This window comes from Heterocephalus glaber, unplaced genomic scaffold (genome assembly GCF_053883595.1).
Source record: "Heterocephalus glaber isolate CG9 unplaced genomic scaffold, H.glaber_assembly_v1.0 deba00001457, whole genome shotgun sequence".
In the NCBI taxonomy this organism is placed as follows: domain Eukaryota; kingdom Metazoa; phylum Chordata; class Mammalia; order Rodentia; family Bathyergidae; genus Heterocephalus; species Heterocephalus glaber.
Genome location: NW_028258305.1, coordinates 45,756,099 through 45,777,131, shown reverse-complemented (window position 1 = coordinate 45,777,131; position 21,033 = coordinate 45,756,099). Strand labels below are relative to the sequence as shown.

The 21,033-nt window shown below is 39.3% G+C and overlaps 1 long non-coding RNA gene across 3 annotated transcripts; it reads left to right on the top strand.

Annotated features, from left to right (window-relative positions):
• The first annotated feature begins 4,293 nt into the window (after positions 1 to 4,293).
• Positions 4,294 to 19,292, top strand: LOC147827079 (uncharacterized). Of its 3 annotated transcripts, none has more exons than XR_015453243.1 (4): positions 4,294 to 4,611; positions 8,634 to 9,866; positions 10,039 to 12,271; positions 17,853 to 19,292. It is a non-coding gene; the product is annotated as an uncharacterized LOC147827079 (long non-coding RNA). The 3 variants fall into 3 exon arrangements; XR_015453244.1 differs by having other exon boundaries at positions 4,297 to 4,611; positions 10,039 to 10,118; positions 11,684 to 19,292; XR_015453242.1 differs by having other exon boundaries at positions 4,298 to 4,611; positions 10,039 to 19,292.
• Positions 19,293 to 21,033: the final 1,741 nt, after the last annotated feature.

The window sequence follows — 21,033 nt, the reverse complement described above, 5'->3', positions numbered from 1 at the left end:
CATCTATTGGTCCTTTTCACTTCTGCAAAAGATCTATCTCCCTGTCTCCTGCCATCTTTTTAAAATTGTGTTCTCTAATCATTTATGCTTTGGAGTTCTCACTTAAGAGAAATCATGTGATATTAAACTTGTGTGTCTGTTATTTCACTTAACATTGTCCTCTCAAGTTCCATCTATTTTTCTACAAATGACTAGGTTTATCCTTCAGTATGGCCCACAATTCCATTGTGTTTCAATGCCACATTTTCTTCATCCATTCATTCGCTGATATGGATCACTTCCGAGAGTTATCTATCATAATGGTTGTCAGCATTTGGAATGTGTAGTTCCAGTGCCTCCGTCTGTGCATTGTTTTGGATAAGAAGTTTGCTGCTTACGTACTGCTGCTCCTCTGTAAGGGATGAGTTGCTTTTCTTTTGTTATCTTCAAGACTTTTCTTTGTCTCTGTCTTTATCTCATTTGCCATTGGTGTGTCTCTGTTTTGTTTGTATCACTTGAGTTTTGCTGAGCTACACAGAGTTTTAGACAAATAATTTTCATTGAATCTATGCTATGTGTGGCCAGTATTCTGTCAGTGTTTGTGTTCCTTTTCTGTCTTTGTTCCTTCTGGGACTCCCATAACCTCAGCACTCTGTAAGTTGACCAAAAATTGAGAAGTGTTTATCCACCACTACTCTCTTGGTGACCACTGTGTAAGTGCTAACAAGTATTATACTGTGCTACAGGTCTCAGTTCTCTAAGACTCTGTTTACTTTTCTTTAGCTTCTTTCTTTGTCCTTCACAGTGGATAATCTTTACCTCTATCCCATGAAGTTCACCCCTTTTCTTCCAGACTGGGGTCAAACTTGTGATCCTCCTTCTTCAGTCTCCAAGAGTGCTGAGATTACAGACTGTCCATCTGAATAATACTTTTTCTTGCAGAGATTCTCTATTTGTCATATTTTATCCAGTTCTTTCAGGGTGATTCTCATTGTTTTTGAATAAAATTTTCATATTTAAAATCCAAGATCTGGAGACAGAAACAGTTTAAATTGACAGATTTTACTTATGAAACATAGGCTATACTTCTTTTCTTTGGCTATATCTCAGTACTTTGTTGAACAATGGACATGTTAGATGTCATACTGCAACTGAGTTCTGATGTATCCCCTCCCCAAGAGTCTTTTTTAAATTTTTCTTTACCTTATATGGCTAAACATTAAACTTACCCTGGCTTAATTTGGGAAATCTGTCTCCCCACTCTGCGAAGCTTCTGATGTTTCTGCTCAATTTTAATTTTACTCTTCTAATTTCTCAGTTTGGAGTCATCAGTATTGGCCTGTATCTTTACAAACAGATTTTAAGAGGATGTGCTCAGATGCTTCTGTTTTTCATTCTTTGCTAATGGATCTATGTGTGGGCTAGAGGCCATGTTAATAATTTAGACTGATTTCAACTCTTCCTTGCTTTAATTTTCTGATAGCCTGTCTCATGTCTCCTGTGGGCATGGACTCAGGTTCCATCAGCCAGGGATATGTGAGTGGCTGGAGCACATCTAGCTGTTAATGCCCCCAAGTTTCTTTGTGAATCCATGTTCTTCTGAAACTGAACAAAAGCAACCTTAGCTTTGTGAATCTATTGGCCTTCACATTTAGTTTATATAAAGATCATAACACTAATTGGCACTGCTCCAAACCAAGTGATGGTTTCTTTCCCTTCAGCAGTGGAAATGAGCTTGCTGATTTGCATGGCCCACTTCCACCTGGTTGACCCATTACATATAGGGAAACAGGACTAGAATTAGAACAGCAGAGACTCTTCTTATTATTATGACCATGTTGCTCCAAAATAAGACCTAGTTGGAAAATAATCAGCCTCGAAAACCAGACATCAAAAGTGCCAGCCACAATCAGCCTATCCTTGTTGTACCCGCTTTACAGAATAGCCACCAAGAGAATAGTGGTGGATAAATACTTCTCAATTTTTAGTCAACTTATAGAGTGCTGAGATTATGCTTTGTACAACTTCGTAGTTGCTTATTGGAGAAGAAATTTGGTAAGCTCTGTTCTGATTCTAGAATGCTGGATTTTTATTCATTTTGGTTTTCATTGTGCCACTGATTCATAGTGGACTCTTCCATTCTATTGAATTAAACTAAAGGAATAAGTAAAGAAGTGCTATCTTATGCAACTCAAGGATACCCAAATATAAGTAGATGGCTTTATTATGTTTTTTTAAAGTGTACAAGAGATATAATCTGGAGAAAATTAGTTTTCACTCAGAATGGTCAACCAACAAGACTAATGGTCCCTAGAGATACAGAACAAGTTGTTTTACATGTCAATTTTTGACAGTTCTAGACACATCTATAGACTTCGTGTTTCTTAAGACAGACTGCAGCTGTTACCCAAAGTAGGCGAATTATGGTTAATGATTTAGGCAGCATTTCTGTTTAGAGTTCAGCCCCCAGAGCTAGTTGGTAGATGAAGAAGGATTACTAATTCGGAATGTTTATAGCATTCCACAAATCTGTTATTTTACACCATGAACTTAAATCTACCCCAACCATTTTAATATACTTCTGTTATGTCTATAAACATGAAAGATTGTTGAAATAAGTAACTTCTACCATAAAAGGTCAAATGAAAGAAATAAAATAGTTGCATTTAGTTTTAACTTACCCATACTGTCAATTTCAATGTTATGTAACTTTATCCAAAAAATTATTAAGGTTTGCAAGAAAGCATGGGACAAAATCTGATTTACCAATTTCAGAAGCTTCCACTCAGTGGTTTTCCTTGCATTTCCAAATACACAGAAAGGACATAAAGTCCAGCCATATCAGTGGTCCATTTAAATCATCATTTAAATCACTCCACTGTCTTTCCAGACTCTTCAAAGTTCTGATTTTAGATTACCTCTGACTACCTTCTCTCTTATTTAAACACATCCGCAGCCGTATGCATACACACACACACACACACACACACACACACACACACACACACACCCTTTCATTTATCACAGCATTCATTTATTTTCTTAGGATAAGTGAACAGGCAAGATTTCTTCATACTCAAATTTCACCCCTGCATAACTGACTGGTGGAGTTGGCTTCTGAGACTCACCGCAGAGAACATGCATCTGCAGTGAGCTGAAATGCCTCTGGTACAGTAACAGTTCCCTTCTCATGGAGCTTCCCAAGACAGATATTGGAAAAAAAATCATTCACGTTGTGGCTGTTCATCAAACATTCAGCTGAAGCGTTTCATGATCAATCCAATCTAACAATGAAATCAAATGCAGTAAGATTATCTGGTTTCATGATCAAGCCAATGTGGCAGTCAATGCAAATGGTGTAAGAGTATCTCATCGATCAGCTAAAATAACGGTCTGAGAAATCACATAAAGTGAAACAAAGCAGAGAATATGTCTCACCGTCCAATAGTATGAAACTTATTATTTCCTAATGTGGATGGTCCATTAGGATTTTAGTGAAGATAAGAGCACTTTTGTTTTCTGTTTTAAAGTAGATTTAAGGCTCCAAAGAAATAGATTCTGCTATTCACCCAGATGCCATCATAGTTACTCTGCATGGCATTATATATTGAAGACTAACTGAAGCTCCTTGCTTCTTGCCTTTTGGTTTCTGTGTTATCTTCATTATAATTTCTGTCATACACATCATAGATTTTGATGTTAATAAGCTCTTCTAACAATGAGCACTTTTTAAAGATAGGGGCTGTGTTGAGTCTTTGAACTGCAGTGCCTCTCATAGTGTCTGAAACAGTAGATTCTCAAATGTTTATTGACTGCATGAAAGAACACAGGGGAAGATGAAAGGGAGTGGAAGCATGTGTTACTCCTTGGCTCAGGGTAATGCTCACTCTGTGGGTGAAGGAGTGGTAAGCTCTCCTTTGGGATATGTGATGGGTGATGTTCAGTACAAGCTTGTTTGGATTCTATGATTCCAGAGTTTACTGTCTTGCCTTGCTAAGCTGCACAAAAACAAATGAGGATCTGGAGAAATCTTGAGAACAAGTATTTTGAAAATGGAGACTACCAAAAATGCAGGTAGAAAACTTAGGTAAAAATTGTCAGACAGATTTTCATCTAGCTGTTTATTTTAAAATTTAATTATGATGTAAGCAAAGATATCATATTTCTGCAAAAAGTCATTTCTGGCCAGAGGTACCGTGTAATTGCACTTCATTTCTAGTGGAATTATACCCTGCACACTTCCTGTGTGCTGGGCATAGTGTTATGAGCTAAAAATACAAATAGGACACAGTCGGCTCCTGTCCTCAAAGGTCTTAACATTTAATTAGAGAAGAGACAAGGCTATAAATAAATACGAGCAAAAAAGTGTCATAGTGCTATGTTTGAAATATCTTCGAGGATGTACATGAGCTGAGAGGCAGTGCTCCAAAGGAGGATGTGGTCAGCTGCAAGGCCAAGAAAAGCTTGATAGAGGAACTGTGGGTAAGTGTTGAGGGGCAGGCAGAGGAAGCACTGTGAGTACAGACAGGGTGACGCGAGAGCCCAGAAAGTGTGTGCGAGCGGCAAAGGCAGTTGTGGGTTTCGCTGCAGTGAGATCTGTACCATCAGATGCTGTCAGGTGGAAATGGCAGGGTAAGTAGCATATTTGATAGCAACCGAGATAAAGCTCCCTTGCAAATTGAACTTGAAACAAGCTAGATATAAATACAGATCTATTAAGGCAGAGCGCTTCGTGTGTCAGTATCTATTAACTGCTTGATGCTGAGATGTATTTGTGCTGATTGGCAGGAGCTGGTGGGCCTGCCAGTCCCAGTAGGATATAAGACCAAGAGAGGTTTTTCCCAAAGTGAAGCGTTTGCTTACAAGTACACACAACCCCTGTTGTGTTACAATGTGATTATGCTTCAGGCTCTCCTCAGAGATAAAATTGTCTGTGATGGAAATCAGAGGGAGGGCACTGGGGGCTGGTTGGCAGCATTCAAGATCAAACTCTCTTTTAACTTATACCAGACAAGGGATTAACACTGGATTTCATGCTATTTTTGAGTGATACTCATATTGTTCTATTAAGCACAACCTTGGAAATTATCTAAATGCATTTACTTAAGTGGCAAGAATGGATGATGAATTATATCTCCAAGACCATCCATAAAGGGGGTGCATTTTTAGTTAGACACTGGTGATTAGTCTTTGCCTATATTTTTACAGTTATATTATTTTACTACCTTTAATTAATAAAGTGGAACTGATGCTTTTCCCTCATTCCATGGAAAGCAAGCATATCACACAATTGGGACATAAGTCTCCCAGCCTATTTTGACTGTATTACCTGCAAGTTACCACACACACAAACACCATCGCTGTGATGAAAACGTACATTTCTAAGGAGAGTGGCTTCTGATTCAACCCTGTATTTGTATGTGTGCAGTGTACAGCCCCCGAGAGGACAAACACATGCATTTCTCTTGCATTCTGATCTTGATTTTATCCTAAACCTCTCCTTACCATAATACAGGACCTTGTAGCTTCCAGCTGAGATTTATGAGATAACAGGCTTTGCTATTGCTGCAGAATAAGATGCAACAATGTAACATTTGAGTCCAATGAAAATTTTAAATATACTTTTTGTTCTTAGTTTTCTGATATGTTTATGAACTTTTACATGAACTTTTTAAATGAACTTTACTCTGTAAAGGGTTTCATGAAATCCTGTAGCTGTTTCAGCAATAATGAATTACAATGCTTCGTCTTGTTGCTCAGGGTTAAATCTGACTGAAACAGAACCGGGTCTGAATGTCCAATGACCATTTTACATTTCAGCAAAATTAATAATGTTGTTTTATCCATGAAAGTACTTTAGAAGATTAATTGTAGTGACTGAGTGGAAGTTGGCAATATTGTTATTGTTGTAATTCACATTCTTCACCTAACACCAATATAGAGATAAAAATGGCATTTCAATAACAATTATAAAAACAGTTGTACATTCACCAGTCCTTTTCATTTACCCTAGATAATTCTGGGAGACCCTAGAATCTCTTATGTGATCCATAGATCAGCTGATATCCTTAGCAACTTCAAGAAAGCTAGCCATTTTCTTTTAGGTTGTTTCTTGTTTTAACAATGTCTATTAATTTCATATCTTGTCTTGCTATCTCCATTAAACTGTTTAAATGTTTTAGAAAATTTAGTAGCTTTCATCCTGGCTGCATAATCCCAGTTTTTCTTGCCCTTAGAAGAATGATAAGCATAATTACTCAGCTCATGAGCTATAATCAAAATATTGTCACAGCTTATACTATCGCATTTTCTAGTAAGAGGATCACTAGCTGTTACATCTTTCTCTTTTTCAAATTTTGAATAAAATAGAATATGATCTGTAGTCAAACAGAAAATATATTCCAGTCATTAGTTTTCACTGTCCATCTAGGGAGTCAGGGAAGGTAGGAAAAATGCTCAGGACTTATCAAAACTGTAGCATTTACCCATCCAGTCAAATCTCCACTCTGAGTAAAACTAGATGAGCCACTTGTTAATTAGCACCAACATCTTTGATAAAGAGATCTGTGTCTTTCTACTGCTTTACTGTGTAGAGAAAGAATTTCTTCAAAGTAGAGTTTACCAGCTCATTGTGGTATATGTGTATTTAGTTTTCAATTGAGATAATAGTTTAAATTTCTAAAACTATTTGGAAACAATTTCTAAAACTTTCCCTGTAATAAGTGATTTCTCAGAAAGTATCTGGCAGATGAGAGAGTTGGGGGTAAATATTTTCTGTGTAGCAGATATTCCAGCTGGGTAAAACTGAGCTTTTGTTAGAAAGAGCGACTGACACACCCTACCGTCTGTTGCCGAGTGTGATTTATATGGGGTTCAAACACTGAGAAACTAACTCAAATCGTCATGGAGATCAGGCATGTCTGCAGAGCTGGCGGGTGGGAGACTCACTGATAACCAAGATGGCGAAAAGGAAGGTGCTTAGTCTTCCGTCACAGTAGAACATGAAGTTAGCTCTACGGTCAAGATCAAGGTCTACAACGGGGCTGAAGCGTGAGATGGGAGTGCCAGTTCCATTTAGAGTTGGTGAGGAGGACGTCATCTGGTTCATGACAAGTGACCCTTGCTGGTTCTATCATTTCTATTCCTATCAGTAGCTACACATATGGACAGTATTTTTAAGTGCAACTAAAAATACAAATGCATATTTACACACTTATTTGTAACCCAGATTAAAACCTCAATCCATGTATAAGAGCAGTATAATTACATCCACACATAAGCATTTGCATATGAAAGTCCTTGATTTGCATGGACAATTATGAGTACTCCTTTTTTTGCTGATGCAAATTAAGAAACACCTTTGGAAAATTGGCCTCATAATTTCTAATCATATATCATTGAGTGGTGTATACAGTTTTAGAAAAGGAATCGGCATCATTTCAAGAATATGAAGTTATTTAGGCAGATTTTCTCTGGGAGGAGTGCTTGACAGAATGATATTTCTTCCTAATAATAATGCTTAAAAATTGAACATTCAATAATCCAAAGCAGAAGGGGATAAAGGACTTACTTGGTCGTTTCTGGAGAAACATAGAATTGTATACTCTACTTCTACTGATGATTACATAGAGAATTTTATAAGTGTTTCATTACAAGCAATCAGAGGACTATTTGTTTATGATCTTTCTATGTGAGAGGATTAAAAGCTCTGAACAAAAAGAGAGATAGGAAGTCACTGGTACAGTTGAAAGGGCCAAAACTCGTAGTTTAGAAGGCAAAGTGCACGCTAGGCATTTGCAGTCATATTCCCCAGGTGTCTGTCTCTTTGAATAAATTTCAATGTGAGTTAAATATTTCCTAAGGGAGAACAAAACCCCCATTTGTATTTTAGCAGCTGTCAAAATGAGCAACATCTTTCAAAAGACTGATCATTTAAAATAATCTTTAATGTCAACTCTGTGTCCAAAGAGCTTGGTCTGTCTTGGAGTGTTTCTACCCTGTTCTTGGTTATTTAAATATGTGAAATTACGTCTTGTCATGAGCATGATCAAGAGGAGAAAAATTTTAGTTCAATCATCTATGTACTTTCGGTAATTACACTTCATTTATTGGGTCATGAGAAATGACATTTTGTTTCTAAGTGAATAGAGTTATAATGAATTCACCTCAGATAGTTAAATTTTAGGCCTCTAAGATTGAGGTGGGCCTGCCCTTATAAAATAAGTTTGTAGGACACCTTTGTGCCCCTGTTTATCTAAGAATACAGCTGTCTGGAACAAATAAAATGGGTGCCTCTCAGATGGGAGCTGAGTTCTCTGTTCAAAAGGAAGGTGAAAAATCAATCTTTCAAAGAGCATCGCAAAACTATGCCCAGGGCTTATAGCCACAGTTGAGTGAGTCAGGGCCCAGGTGGGATGTATCCTCAGATGGGCGACCCAAGCTATTTCCCTGACTTGTTCCACAGCCCATGTGGATTTATCTTCGCCAAGAAGGATTCTAGGCTTCACTCCCCCATTTTCATCTTTTATTCACTTTATTCAGTCTCTCTCTCCCTCCCTCCCTCTCTCTCTCTCTGTATGTATGCATGGATGTGTTTGCATTCCAATTTATTATCATCCACAATAATAGTAAATTTTTTTCTCTCTCTCTCATAGGCTTGGTTTTTGAAATCGGAAGGACTTTTGTGAGCACGCTGACACCTACAAGAGCACTTTGTAACTTGATATATCTTATCCTTGAGTAACCTTGTCCTAAGGTGAGGCTATATGATGGTCCCTGACTTATCAATAAGAAAGCTATGCCTGGGAGGGTTTAAATATCTGTTCAAGGCTCACTGTAAGAAACAGGGCTGAGTCTTACCTTAGAGACTTGTTGTTTGGTGCTCATTCTGGCACTGAAAGGCTGGCATCTTCATTTCCTGTGCATCCAGTAACAACTAGCATAACTTCGGATAAAACACAGATTCCAAGTCAATACCTATTAGAAGAATGACCGTTTCTCTCTTAGAGATTACAAAATGTCCCCAAAGCAATTATATTTATTGGTATCAACTGCTATTCCAAGTATAAAATCTTCCAAAATGAGGAAAGAACGAACTATGACTTAGAAAATAAGATTGTTATTTTAAATACTTTTAATGCAGCGATTATATTTCTATCATGTTACATGTAACACATTTTGATTGGATGCGGGAAATTATGGGGTATCATGGATATTTATCTCATTAAACAGTAGCATGACATCTGACCACAGGCAGGCTTAGTGTTTAATTGATGCAGAGTTCACAGACTGGCTTCTACTCAGGCAGCTTCTTCAAAGGACACTTCCATTACCTATAGCCTTGTCTACCTCTCCAGCTCCACCTGCTGACCTTGTCCAGTCTCTTCGAGACTCACACCTAGCATTATTCTGCGTCCCACGTGTTTGTCTATTGTTTCCTGTGTGTCCTTTGTCCCTACAGCCAGATTGGGGCGCCTGAAGTGAGGGACCAGTTCCTGAGCTCCTTTCTGTCCCTCAAGACCAAATGGGTATTAAATACTACAAAATTTTTAGATTAATAATAGAGTCAAAATGAACAAAAGGCCTTCTGTTGAGTTTGTCAGCCTTCTGTAGCACACTATGTCAAGTTGAGCCACCTCAGTGTGGAAGGCAGGAGGGGATGCGAAGGAAGCAGCAGTGATGACAAAATGGGTGAGAAGCGACAGCTTGAAGAAATTCCCTGAAAGGACAGCAGGCGAGGATGAGTTTCCACGGCATCATCACGTGGATATGAATGCAAAGGACCGCGAGTTTTTCTACATTGCCGTGAGAGTTAGCACCATGTATGATGAAGGACACAAGCACGTTATTATTCATCAATCTAATGAAGAGAAGAGAATTACAGACAGGTAGGGAATATTTCTGTATCCCTGACTCCTTTCCAATGTACTGTTTAGTTAGCCAGCTGCCTCCAGCCTATAGAAAGAAAGCTCAGTGAAGATAAAATTGTGGAAAGTTAAGACAGGTAATGCCCTACAGAAGAATGAGCCAAACAATGAGTAGCCGTTCTTCATTCTTCAGAGGTCCAGGAGAACATGCCTGCTGCTTTGGAGCTGAGGAAAGTGTTCTCCTGATGGTGTGGACAAGAGCCCTGGAAACAGGTAACAGTTTGCATAACTGGTGAACAGCATCCGTGCACGCTGAGGCGGGGCAGGACCCGGGCCTGGGCACCCAAGAGGAACTCTGTGCTTTCCTTGCTCTTTGCTAAAGTTTTGAATGCATCTAGTGGAGGATATATTTGAAAAAAACAAACAAACCACAGAACAAATCAGGGAAGGCACACAAAAAGGGAAACAAAAGGAGCAAATGTGTGCATTTAATTTATGCACTCAGTGTTTTCACATGTTGATGAGTCAGTCACCTGCCCCTTCGGCTCTCACGGCTCTCACTGGTCATGCGGGGCCAGTCATTCAGAGTTGTGGAGTTGGGTGGAAGATCATTAGCAGGCTCCATGTCCTGAAGATCCCGAACCATCTCCTCTGCTTTTCCACTGACTAATGATGACTATGCACGCAGCATCCTGGGTTTTAGAAGATAAGAATTCAGACTTAATATTGCCCAAGATGCTCAAAAATTGCATCACAGAGGATAATTTGACATGAGGATAAATAAATAATACATTTGCTAGTTAACCAGCAAATAAATGATGACTCCTGAAAACTGTACCTATTGAAATCCTATCTTTTTGTGGAAAATTGGGCCCACCATATAGGCGAGGCTGCTCCCCATTCTAACTTTATTACTCTTGCACTGGCATAGCTATTCCTTTTTCACTAGAACCTTCAACCAGAAAAGCTAATATCTGAGTATGTTATTGTACATATTTACTTCCAACTTAGCAGGACTGAAGCTCCACAGAGCTGCTTACATGCATGAAATGCTAGCAGGGGTCAGCACAGAGGAGGTGGAAAGAAACCATAGCAAGTTGGAGACTTGACAGTGTGCCCTGCATAAGACTTTGTAAAAGGTTCAGCAAGATTCTAAGATGGAAAGACAGATGGAAAACATAGAGTGAATCCTTACGTAGACACTTCTCACTTGTGCCAGACAGTAAGCACGCAATGTTATTTCTTAAAGAGACACAGACACAAGTCTTGGTAAGTTATTAGTAGAGATGGACATTGACTGATAGGTTCTGATATATCTCAGGGCCTAGATCACACTGCAGGCTTTTGAAGAATGAAATGCCTTGCTATTTCCAACAAGAAGAATTCATAGAATACTTTTGAATTTTGTACTGCCTTGAAATTAATCAATCTTATTGAAAATTAAACTAATACAGAAATTGTTATCTATGAGGTACCATGCAGTGTTTCAATACATGGGAAAATTCATTTTTGCTATTTATGACAAAACGTGAAATTGCTTAGAGGATGTCTGAATCCATGTGAGCAGTGATGTTGATTTTTCTTTGTGTGTTAGTGATTTACCATAGTATCGGTAACTATCATGTTGGGAAATGGGTGGAAAACAAGAATGGGAGATTTGTGTTTTATAATTTTATTGTCATAGATTTGAGCTGTTGTTTTCATGGTGTGTATTATGTAACTTTCCACTTACATATTCATACTGTCATAAAAACTACATAGTCAACTTGTTGGTGCAATCATGTTTATTGCTGACTGTATGTTTTTCTTTTTATTGGAACGTATGGCATCTAACGCAGTGCTGGCCACACTGAAAGGCACTCACACACAGACAAACAATGCTCATAGAGAGGGCACTGGATTGGAGCTAGGTGCTGCCCCGAGGCATGAGGCCTGCGCGTGGATAAGAGCGTCCTCTTGTGAACACACCAGGAGCTGGGGCTGCACAGTATGGTTGGCAGCTAGCAGGAAGCCTAACACAGGGGGTACCAAATAACTGGCAAAATAACAGGCGTTTTGTGTGTGGATTGGATGTGAAGGACAGACCTGTGATGTGGACTGTGTCCCTGTAGCTCACTGTGCTCTCCAGGCTTATGCTGGAGCTAAAATTCCAGAGAAGAAATGGGGTCAACAAGCTCTGGAGTTGACTGTGACAGGAGGGAGCAGAGCACCTGGCTCCCCCAGCCCAGAGAGATGAGGTGTCCTCCAAGGGCCTGGCCAGGAGGGAGAGGCTGACAATTCTGCTGAAAGGCTGGACAGAAACGCAGGCACCCAAGATCTGGAGGCCACGGCAGAAGTGGAGGTGATTTGTGGAGCTCTCTCAGTCTCCAGCAGAAGCAAGATTGGCAGTTTCTGTGAAGGAGTTGAAACTGGTAGAATACAATCAAGTAAGTCACAGGAAGGGAAAACTGCCAGGGGCAGGCAATGTTGGTGGGTTAAGTGTGCTTCCACTTTGGGATGCTACTTAAAGTGCTCTCCTGCTAAGAAGCTGCATGACCGCCTGCTTTTCTTTCCTCAGGTTCAGGCTCATTCGTCATCTCCTCAGTGTGGTTTTCCTTCACCATCATACCCAATGCAGAGCAACTCGCTTCCCACCCCTCTGCACCCCCAATCCACTCTGCTTCCCCTGCTTTGCTTCACAGCATTTATGGCACCTGCGTGTTTACCCTTCTATTCATGATCACTTTCATGTATAATGTAAGGTATATGAAGGAAGGCAAGAATCTTATCTTCTGTATGTTTGGGCCCTGCTACTTGTGCTGTGCCCACAACAGTGCCCAAGACTCAGTAGGCCACTAATAAACAAGCAAACAAAGCCATACTCCCTGAGGCAAGTGCACTGAGAACTGGAGAGTGCAGAATTCTTGACTGAAAACAAATTCATATTTGCTGGATAATCTGGCTCTCTTCACTGGCTTCTATATGTTATCTATCCTATTGCAGGGAGTTAGGAGAGGTCAGGAGTAGAAATGATGTCGTATTTTCCTGGGGAAGAAATTGGACTAGCCCATCTCTATTTCTTCTGGTCTATTGTCCAATGACTATGTAATTCTAGGATTTTAGGATCTAAATGTTGCATTTTCACCCACAGTGTACACTCTGCTTTCAAATCAAGTGTGCATCTCAATTTTACACAAAATCTAGAGACAATGAACCTTTTTGATGGTCACATACCCACACTCATGCATGCATGTATGGATATATAAAACAAAAAGAGAGTTGTTGACCTTGCCAGTCTACTAGGTATTCTACATTGACAAGGTGGCTCATATATACAATTGAACCAAGGGGAAAGATGTTCAAGGTAGTTTTACTAATGTATTTTTTTCTACCTGTTATTTAAAAGAATTGACCAAATACAGTGGATAATTCCTTGGCTGTTATTTTGAAAAAGCTTTGTGCTCAAATCAACGTGATATTTAGCTTTGTAGGTATTGAAGATCTTTCTACTGTTGTCACTAATTGCTTTGGTATTCTGTAAAAGTACAAAGTGTCAGCTAATTATTAATAAATCTGTTTTTCTAGTAGGGGGTGCATCTTTACTGTTTATCACGTATCGGCAGTAAAAAAAAAAAATACCAGAGCTCTGAATAGAGCAAATAATGAAATCAGTGTGTGGCATATCTGTTGATTAAAAAGCAGGTAACAGAATGTTCCGGAAGGACAACATGTTCACAATTCTTTCAAAGCCCTCATTGCCAATGATCATTTTTACATGGATTAGAGGCTGTCAGAAATAACCACTTATTAAGCTGTTGTGAATTGTGGACATATAAAATTGAGAAGAAACTTCTGATAGCTTGTCACAGTCAGCCACTGGACCAAGCTTGCATAGAATTCATGAAGTTAACTAAGCCAAGCATACTCATTTGATTTTCCAGTGTAACTAAATTGGGAAGAGGTATTTGTGCAAGACAGATCTCTCCTCTCTTCTGTTCAGCAGTGAGTGCTGGAGAAAGCAGTTCTGCCTTCATCTGTCAACAGTACTCTTTAGAGGCATAGAACAGTGCACTGAGCCATTCTGGAAAGCCGGGCGATTGATTCCTCAGGCAGGAAGAAAGACGAGGGAAGGTACTCCTCCATCATAACAAGCCACCTTACTCCCAAATTTAGCTCTGAATGAGAGGACTATGAAGAATACTTTGGGGAGCACTGAAGAAACCTGTGTAGGCCCAGCATCCTTTCCATCTGCTTACTGCAGCTTCTGCATCATCATCACCATGCCAGTCAGTCCTGAGGACAAAAGTCCTTTATGTTACTTCTTTTATCCCTGGCCCTATTTAAGGATGTGTCAAAGAGCAGCTTGAAGATGAATGCCTGAAATAAACTGTAACAGGGAAACAAATATCACGTAGCTATTGGAAACTTGGAAGATCTAAACATGATTGTGGGGCCTCCAGTTAGTCCAGAAAGACAACAGTACTCGCCTCTCTAACAACAAAACAAAGGCCACAAAACAAACAAACAATTAACAAAAAGAAACCCGAAGCTTTCAGAGCACATGTGCTTATTCCTATGTGCCAAAGAAAGAGGGAAAAATACAAAGTGACTTCTGTTCTTAGTGGGATGCATGTGTATAAATAAATATCCGCACACATGCACTATGCCAATTAAGGAACACATTATGTTGCTTGAGGTTTATATAGAAAGCAGTGATGCAGTAGGTTTGAAGGAAGAGATCAGTAAAACTATATGGAGAAAGTAATTTCCGAGTAAGACTTCTAGCTAGAAGTAATAAGAGGTTAGCAGGTAGACCAGAGAGTTTGCAGTTCTGTGAAAGGGATACAGAAAGAGGAAATACCTCACACAGCCTGGCACTCCTCCTACAGTTACTTCCCATCCCCCACTCTGCTTCATCTGTTTTCTGTCCATTCATGTAGTTCTACCAGTTTTCAGAATATTTATACATATTATCTTATGAGATCTTTGGGCTATCTTCTGTAGTATGTAGGGTTAGGAATAATTGGGCAAGCAGTACAGGAAATTATTTGATAGATGATTGCTTTTCAATTTTTCCTAGTAGAGTACACAGGTGTAAGCAGACAATTTATCATAAGCTATGGCTGTCTTAGTGCATTAAGACTTAATTCTCTAGCTGTGAAAAGCTAAGATAGACATTCATCAAACATTTCTTCCCTAGTCTTTGTAGGAACAAGATAGGACCAAGTGTGCAGTTCTACTCAATAGGATACTCATAGGATTGCTGGCTGGGTACCACTTCTCAAACTGACTAACACAAACCTTCTTCCATGCTTCTCTCCATGCTTTCTCCATCCATGGACTGAACTGGGAGAACTCTGGAAATATAAAGAAGCGCAGAGGCAAAAGGTAGAAGGAACCTGAATCCCCAAATGATAACATAAGAATCTAGCTGCCAAACATCATCGTTGAACTGTTATGCAAGCATTAAGCCATTATATTTTGGTAGTTATTACTTAAAGTCATTGTCCTGCCATCATTAATATAGCATAAGAGGTTTTATCTTCCCAGGTTTACAACTAAAGAAACAATTATTCATAGAAAAGAAAGCTAGACTAAGGCGAAATGGCTAATGATGGAAATGTCACTTCACCTCAGGTTATATAATTAATTCTAGAGCTCTGATTATTACCATTCTTCATAATATCTCCTCTGCTTAGAGGACAGAGTTCACTTTTTGCCCCATAAGGCAAAGATAAGTTCCAGAACAAAATTTCTGATACCCTTTAGCACCCAGTAAGGAGATAGATTTAACCAGCTAAATATACATTGGCTTAGAGAATAAAATCCTATGGTTGTGCCCCGTCAAGAGCTGGTTAGTAGTCCTTTGGGTTATGGCTAGGGGATTGGCATGGCTCTGCTCTCTCCGATCCAATGCCAAAAAACACCTGTCTTCTGTGTGTATTAGAGCTTTGCTGCTCAAAGTATGATCTACAAACTAATAGCCTAGGTTTTTCTCGGTAGTTGTTAGAATTATAGACTCATGGGCCCCCCTCCAAAGCTACTGAACCAAAATCTGCACCTTAACAGCACCTCCTGTTGACTCAAGTATATTAAATTTTGAGGGGTGACAATCAGCAGGACTGATAGACACTGAGACTTGCTTCCTGAACTACAGTGCCTTGATACCTGTTTTTTTTTCCCCAGCCAGAATCTTCTTCCTCTCAGTAAGTCTGCACACATTCTCCTAACTTGACTGTACTCTTACGTGGTTGCAACTATGTTAACTTAGACATGCCTGCTTTGCCTCATATCTAGCCGGGTTTTGGCTCTTTTCACATGATATACTGGAGCCACAAACAGATGTCAGCTCTTGTACAGTAAATGCACTTCAGAAGAAACATTCCAGGTGCTGTGTAGATATTAACATCTTACTTCATAAAAATGTCATATTAACTCAGGTACTGAATTGGAACCTTTGGTAAATGAGCCATAGATTAGTCAACTGGTATGCAAGTCTATATTAAGGGAAAGATCAGGACAGGAAGGGTCACCCTGAGAGAGTCCATCGTGTTGGGGTCCTCTTTCCATTCATTTTAGCTCGGACTGGAAGTAGATGCTTTCTTTCCTTCTCTTCTTATTGCACTATAAAACTGAACTAGGTGGCATAAGTATTTTAATATATCAAAGTTTTGATCTAAAATTCAAATACCGAAGATATTTCTGTGCATGTATTTATAGAGAGTTTGAACATGTGATGTATTATTCCCTAAGTGCTCATAATAATGGACTTGGGAGGCATCACTGTCCTTGGAGCAAGGTGGAGAAAAGCAGGGGGCTGGGCCCGATGGCTGGATTTCAGTTCTAGCTCAAACTTTGCTTGTTCTTTGAACTTGAATAATAAGTTGTTTATTCTTTATATATATAAACTTTTGTGACTTTGGATAACAATAATCCCACTCGTGGGAACCCTAGGGGCCAGGAGGCCACAGGAGAGCGTTGGGCACGGAAATTAAAATAGAAAGTGCCTAACGAGTCTTACTCAATATTCTTTTTGGTGATAAACTAACTTTCCTAAGATTTTCAGTTTGTTTTCCCCCCAGGGTCACACTTACACACGGTCACAACATTCTTGATTTGACCCAAGACATAAAAACAAAATACAGCCTGTGTCTCTAACAGTCCCTGACTTTGGTAATTCTGCTTTGAGAGCACCCTTTCATTTTCTTTTTAACAGTGATCAGTGTTGATGTGATTAGGAGCAACAACTTAGTTGTCAACTATCACGGTTCAGATGCCTCTTAAGACTTTAAGTGTCCTGTGTGATTCTGATATTCCATCTCACATTTCCCTCTTCTATGTTCTGCAATCATTTGCTAATGATACCAAAGTGTAACACACTTACAGGGTGTGGGGTCCTCTTCAGATCTTTTCAGAACTGATTTAATACCATTCTACAGGCCTGTGCAATTCATTCAAACCCTTCAATCATTTTTCTTTCCTCAGCTTAGCCTTTCAGTTCTATACCTCCACTGATAAGACTTAGCCTTATAACAGCTTAAGACATTCTTGTTCTTAGACATGTCGTATTGATGCCATGTTTATCAGAGTGTTTTGAGGACATTGCAGAGAAGTAAAACAACCGCCATTTACCAAATTCTGTTTTCATACTTAGAAAATGTCTTTGAACAAGAAATGACAATTGTAGCCAAGTTAACTTGACTTGCTTCCAGTATATTTTCAGCAGTATTACTTTCAGAATAACCAGAACAGCACATTGAGCATATTACTTTCTTTCAAACACAAATATTGAAAAATAAATAAAAATGTTTCTGTTATTCATTGCTTATAAAACAAAGTCAAGTGTTTTACACTTACCCCAGTCCTCTGCATCTTTACAAACCTAGTATTTTTTAATTCAGTGAAACTACTTTTCTAGTTTTCGCCCTTCTAAGTACATCAATCATAATTTATTTTCCCTGTTTTCCTAATGTTTTTACCCTTGTTGCATAATTACTTGGGCATCTTTTCTATTCCTTCTTCTTTGAGAACAAGCATGGAGGGTGACCTCTGACCAAAAGCCCTCAGGAAACAGACACACTCCATCCTACAAGCACAAGGCACTGATTTCTTCCAGTGCAGAAGAACTTCGAAAGCGGACCCTTCCCTGCTTAGCTTCCAGTGCAGCAGCAGCCCTGGCAGACATCTTGGATGCAGCCTTGCAAGGCCCTAAGGAGGAGGCAGATAAACTGCTCGGATCTTTGACCCAGAAGCTGTGAGTAAACAAATGTGTGTTGTTTGGAACTGCTACATGTGCAGGAGTATTGTTACACATCAATAGAAAAACAATATAGTAAGCATTTCGCTGGATGTTAGTCTCCACAGTTGTAGAATATAAATAGAAATATGTTTAGCCATGAGGTTTGGCAAGGTTAGAGTTAAAATGGGAAGATAATAAAGCACAAGACCACTTTATAACACCACACAAGCATTGTATTTTAAGGAAACACTTTACAAACGTGAGGTAATCATGTATTACTCCCGTGACCCAGCTAAGGATACAATATTATCACCCCCGTATTACACCAGTGTGAGCTACTGTAACTATTTTTACAGATAAAAAATCTAAACATCAGAGAAGTCAATCACAACAGCGTAAAACAAGGTGGGATATAAACATGGAGATCCATAAACTCACAAATATTGAGTTCCAAATCATCAGCATTTCCATCAGTGGCTAAATGAAATGAGGTATGTTAAAAACACACCTATGAGCCTATACCTGTGTCCATATCTTTTTAGAGGTCAGCCAGGCAAGCTGAACATTTTAAAATAGTAATATGTTGCACTTCTAGGTTTAATAAACTAAACCTATTCCTCTAACAATATCACAAATGCTACATCCCTTAACAACTTTGACTCAAAACAACAATATTTATCAAAGGGCCAAGTGGTCTTCTGAATATCTAACATATCTATCACAATTAAAATGTAGAAAGTGGTAAGTTTGACAGTCATTTTCAGTAAAATTGTCATCTTTGTGTAGCTTTCCTTAGTCTCAGAAAGTGACTGAATAAACCTGGAAACCTTGTTTCTCTTCATTATGCTAAGAGCTGAGGACAACCCTCTATAGAAATTGAATAAACTTCAAAGAAGCACAGAGGGATTGTATGGATAGTGCCAGCAGCAAGTAGTATGAATCTCTGAATCCTGCTTGGTCCCTGGGAAAAGAGCAGGGATTTTTCTGAACTCTGCCATTGACTGCTTGCTATTTCCTAGGGGAGAACCCAAAATGCAGAGTGTCATTCTAGCAGCAAGTGGACTCATGATGCCAGCAAAAACAGACCCAGTGCCTGTCTACATACAGCTCACTTATTGATTGATTCGAAGGGCCAGTGCTTTCTTTAACCCATCACTTCTGAGTAGTGAGAAAAACACTAGGTCAGGCAACTTTTTGAAAGTCCAGATGAGCAGGAACATACAGGAAATGAGTCCCTTACCTTGGTGACTAATTTATATTCTAATGGGAAGGAGCAGAAATTCCATTTTGACATCAGGGCTAAGCTACATTGTTGTACTTATTTCCATCAAAAGAATTGATAGTTCAAGCCCCATGGGCCTCTATGCACAGTGTTAACCAGTCCCCTCTCAGTCGGGAAGTACAAAGCAAGAGCAATGAGTGGCGGTCACCCGGAGCAGTGCCTCTTCTCTCAGGAGTGCTTTCTTGTTTCCCCCTTGGAGAGTCCTGCACTGAATTCTTCTGGAAGTCATATGACAATAACTTCGTATTGCTTCTTGTTCTTCTAATTTTAGAACAACTGCCCCCAACTGCAAACTGTTCACAAGGTATTCTTAAATTGAATGCCCTGTTATACATTGGAATTAAAAACTTTGACTCCTAAAAGGTAATGACGAATGTCATGTCCAGAACTTGTTACACTTCGTAACTTCCAAACCCCTTTGCCAGTTGATCTTTTTTGGTTTTTTGGTACCAGGGATTGAACTCCAGACATCGGTGCCTGTGAGGCAGGTGGCAGAACCACTGAGCTAAATCCCCAGCCCCTGCCAGAAGATCTTGATGCGACCACAGACTTGTAGTTTCAGTCAGTGCTCAAGGTGATTCTTATGCAACAAGAATGTTTCATCAAGTGTGGTTAACTAGAGGGGCTAAATGCACCCTGTTACTCCTTGGCCATCTCTTCTCTCTCCATAATGACCCAGAATTTTTTCTGCTGCACCTCCACCCCAGCCCTCTCTGGTATCAAGGATGTTATTCTCTAGAACTGCTCCCGCCTCGGACCCTGACTTTACAACAAGCTTCCGCATGTATCAAAATCTTGCTTCAATCCAACATTTTCCATATTTTAAAACATTCTTACATGGAAAATTAGAAACATAAACAGAATAAGGAATTATGTTTTCATAGAACTGCAAATATCCATTCCTACTGTCAACAACTTAACCATTCATAGCTGATTTTGTTTCATCTGTACTTTATTCATTTTCTCTCACTTGTGATTCTTTTGAAGCACATCTCAGACATTGTATCACTTTATTCATAAACATTTCATCATGACTGCTGAAAATATAAGAAGTCACTTAAAAATACTATCACTACATATATAAAATAAAGAACCATTCCTTGCTACTACTAAATATCTAGCCAGTAGGTGTTAACTATCACCTATCTTTATCAATCCATCTATCTATCTATCTCACGTACAATAATCGTGTTCCAAATGAAGACTGTGCATTGATTGATTTATCTCTTAGGTCTGCTTAATGCCTTAATCTTATATTCTCTTCGCCATTTATTTATTAAAGAAACAAGATGTTTTCTGTAACTTTTATCACAGTTGTTGAGATTGCACTTCCTCTGTTCCTTTTATTCTCTGCTGTTATAATTTAGGTCTAAAATGTTCCTCAAAACTCTCATGTATTCGGAGGTGGGGCTTTTGGAAGGTGATTGTATCATGGGGCATTGTGCTTATCTTTGGACTAAGCCCTTTATGAGTTCATAGCTGAATGTGCTGTTACGTGGTAAGCAGCTCGCCTCACCTGGAAGGGGTTCAGCTCTGAGGGCATGACCTGGAAGGGTGTACTTCTGCTCCTGACTCCTCCTTTTCCTACTGTCTTTCTCTGGTTCCTGGCTGCCCCAGTTAAGCAGCTTTCCTTTGCCATGCCTTCCCACCATGCCTTTTCTGCCCTGGAGCCAGATGATAATAGACTG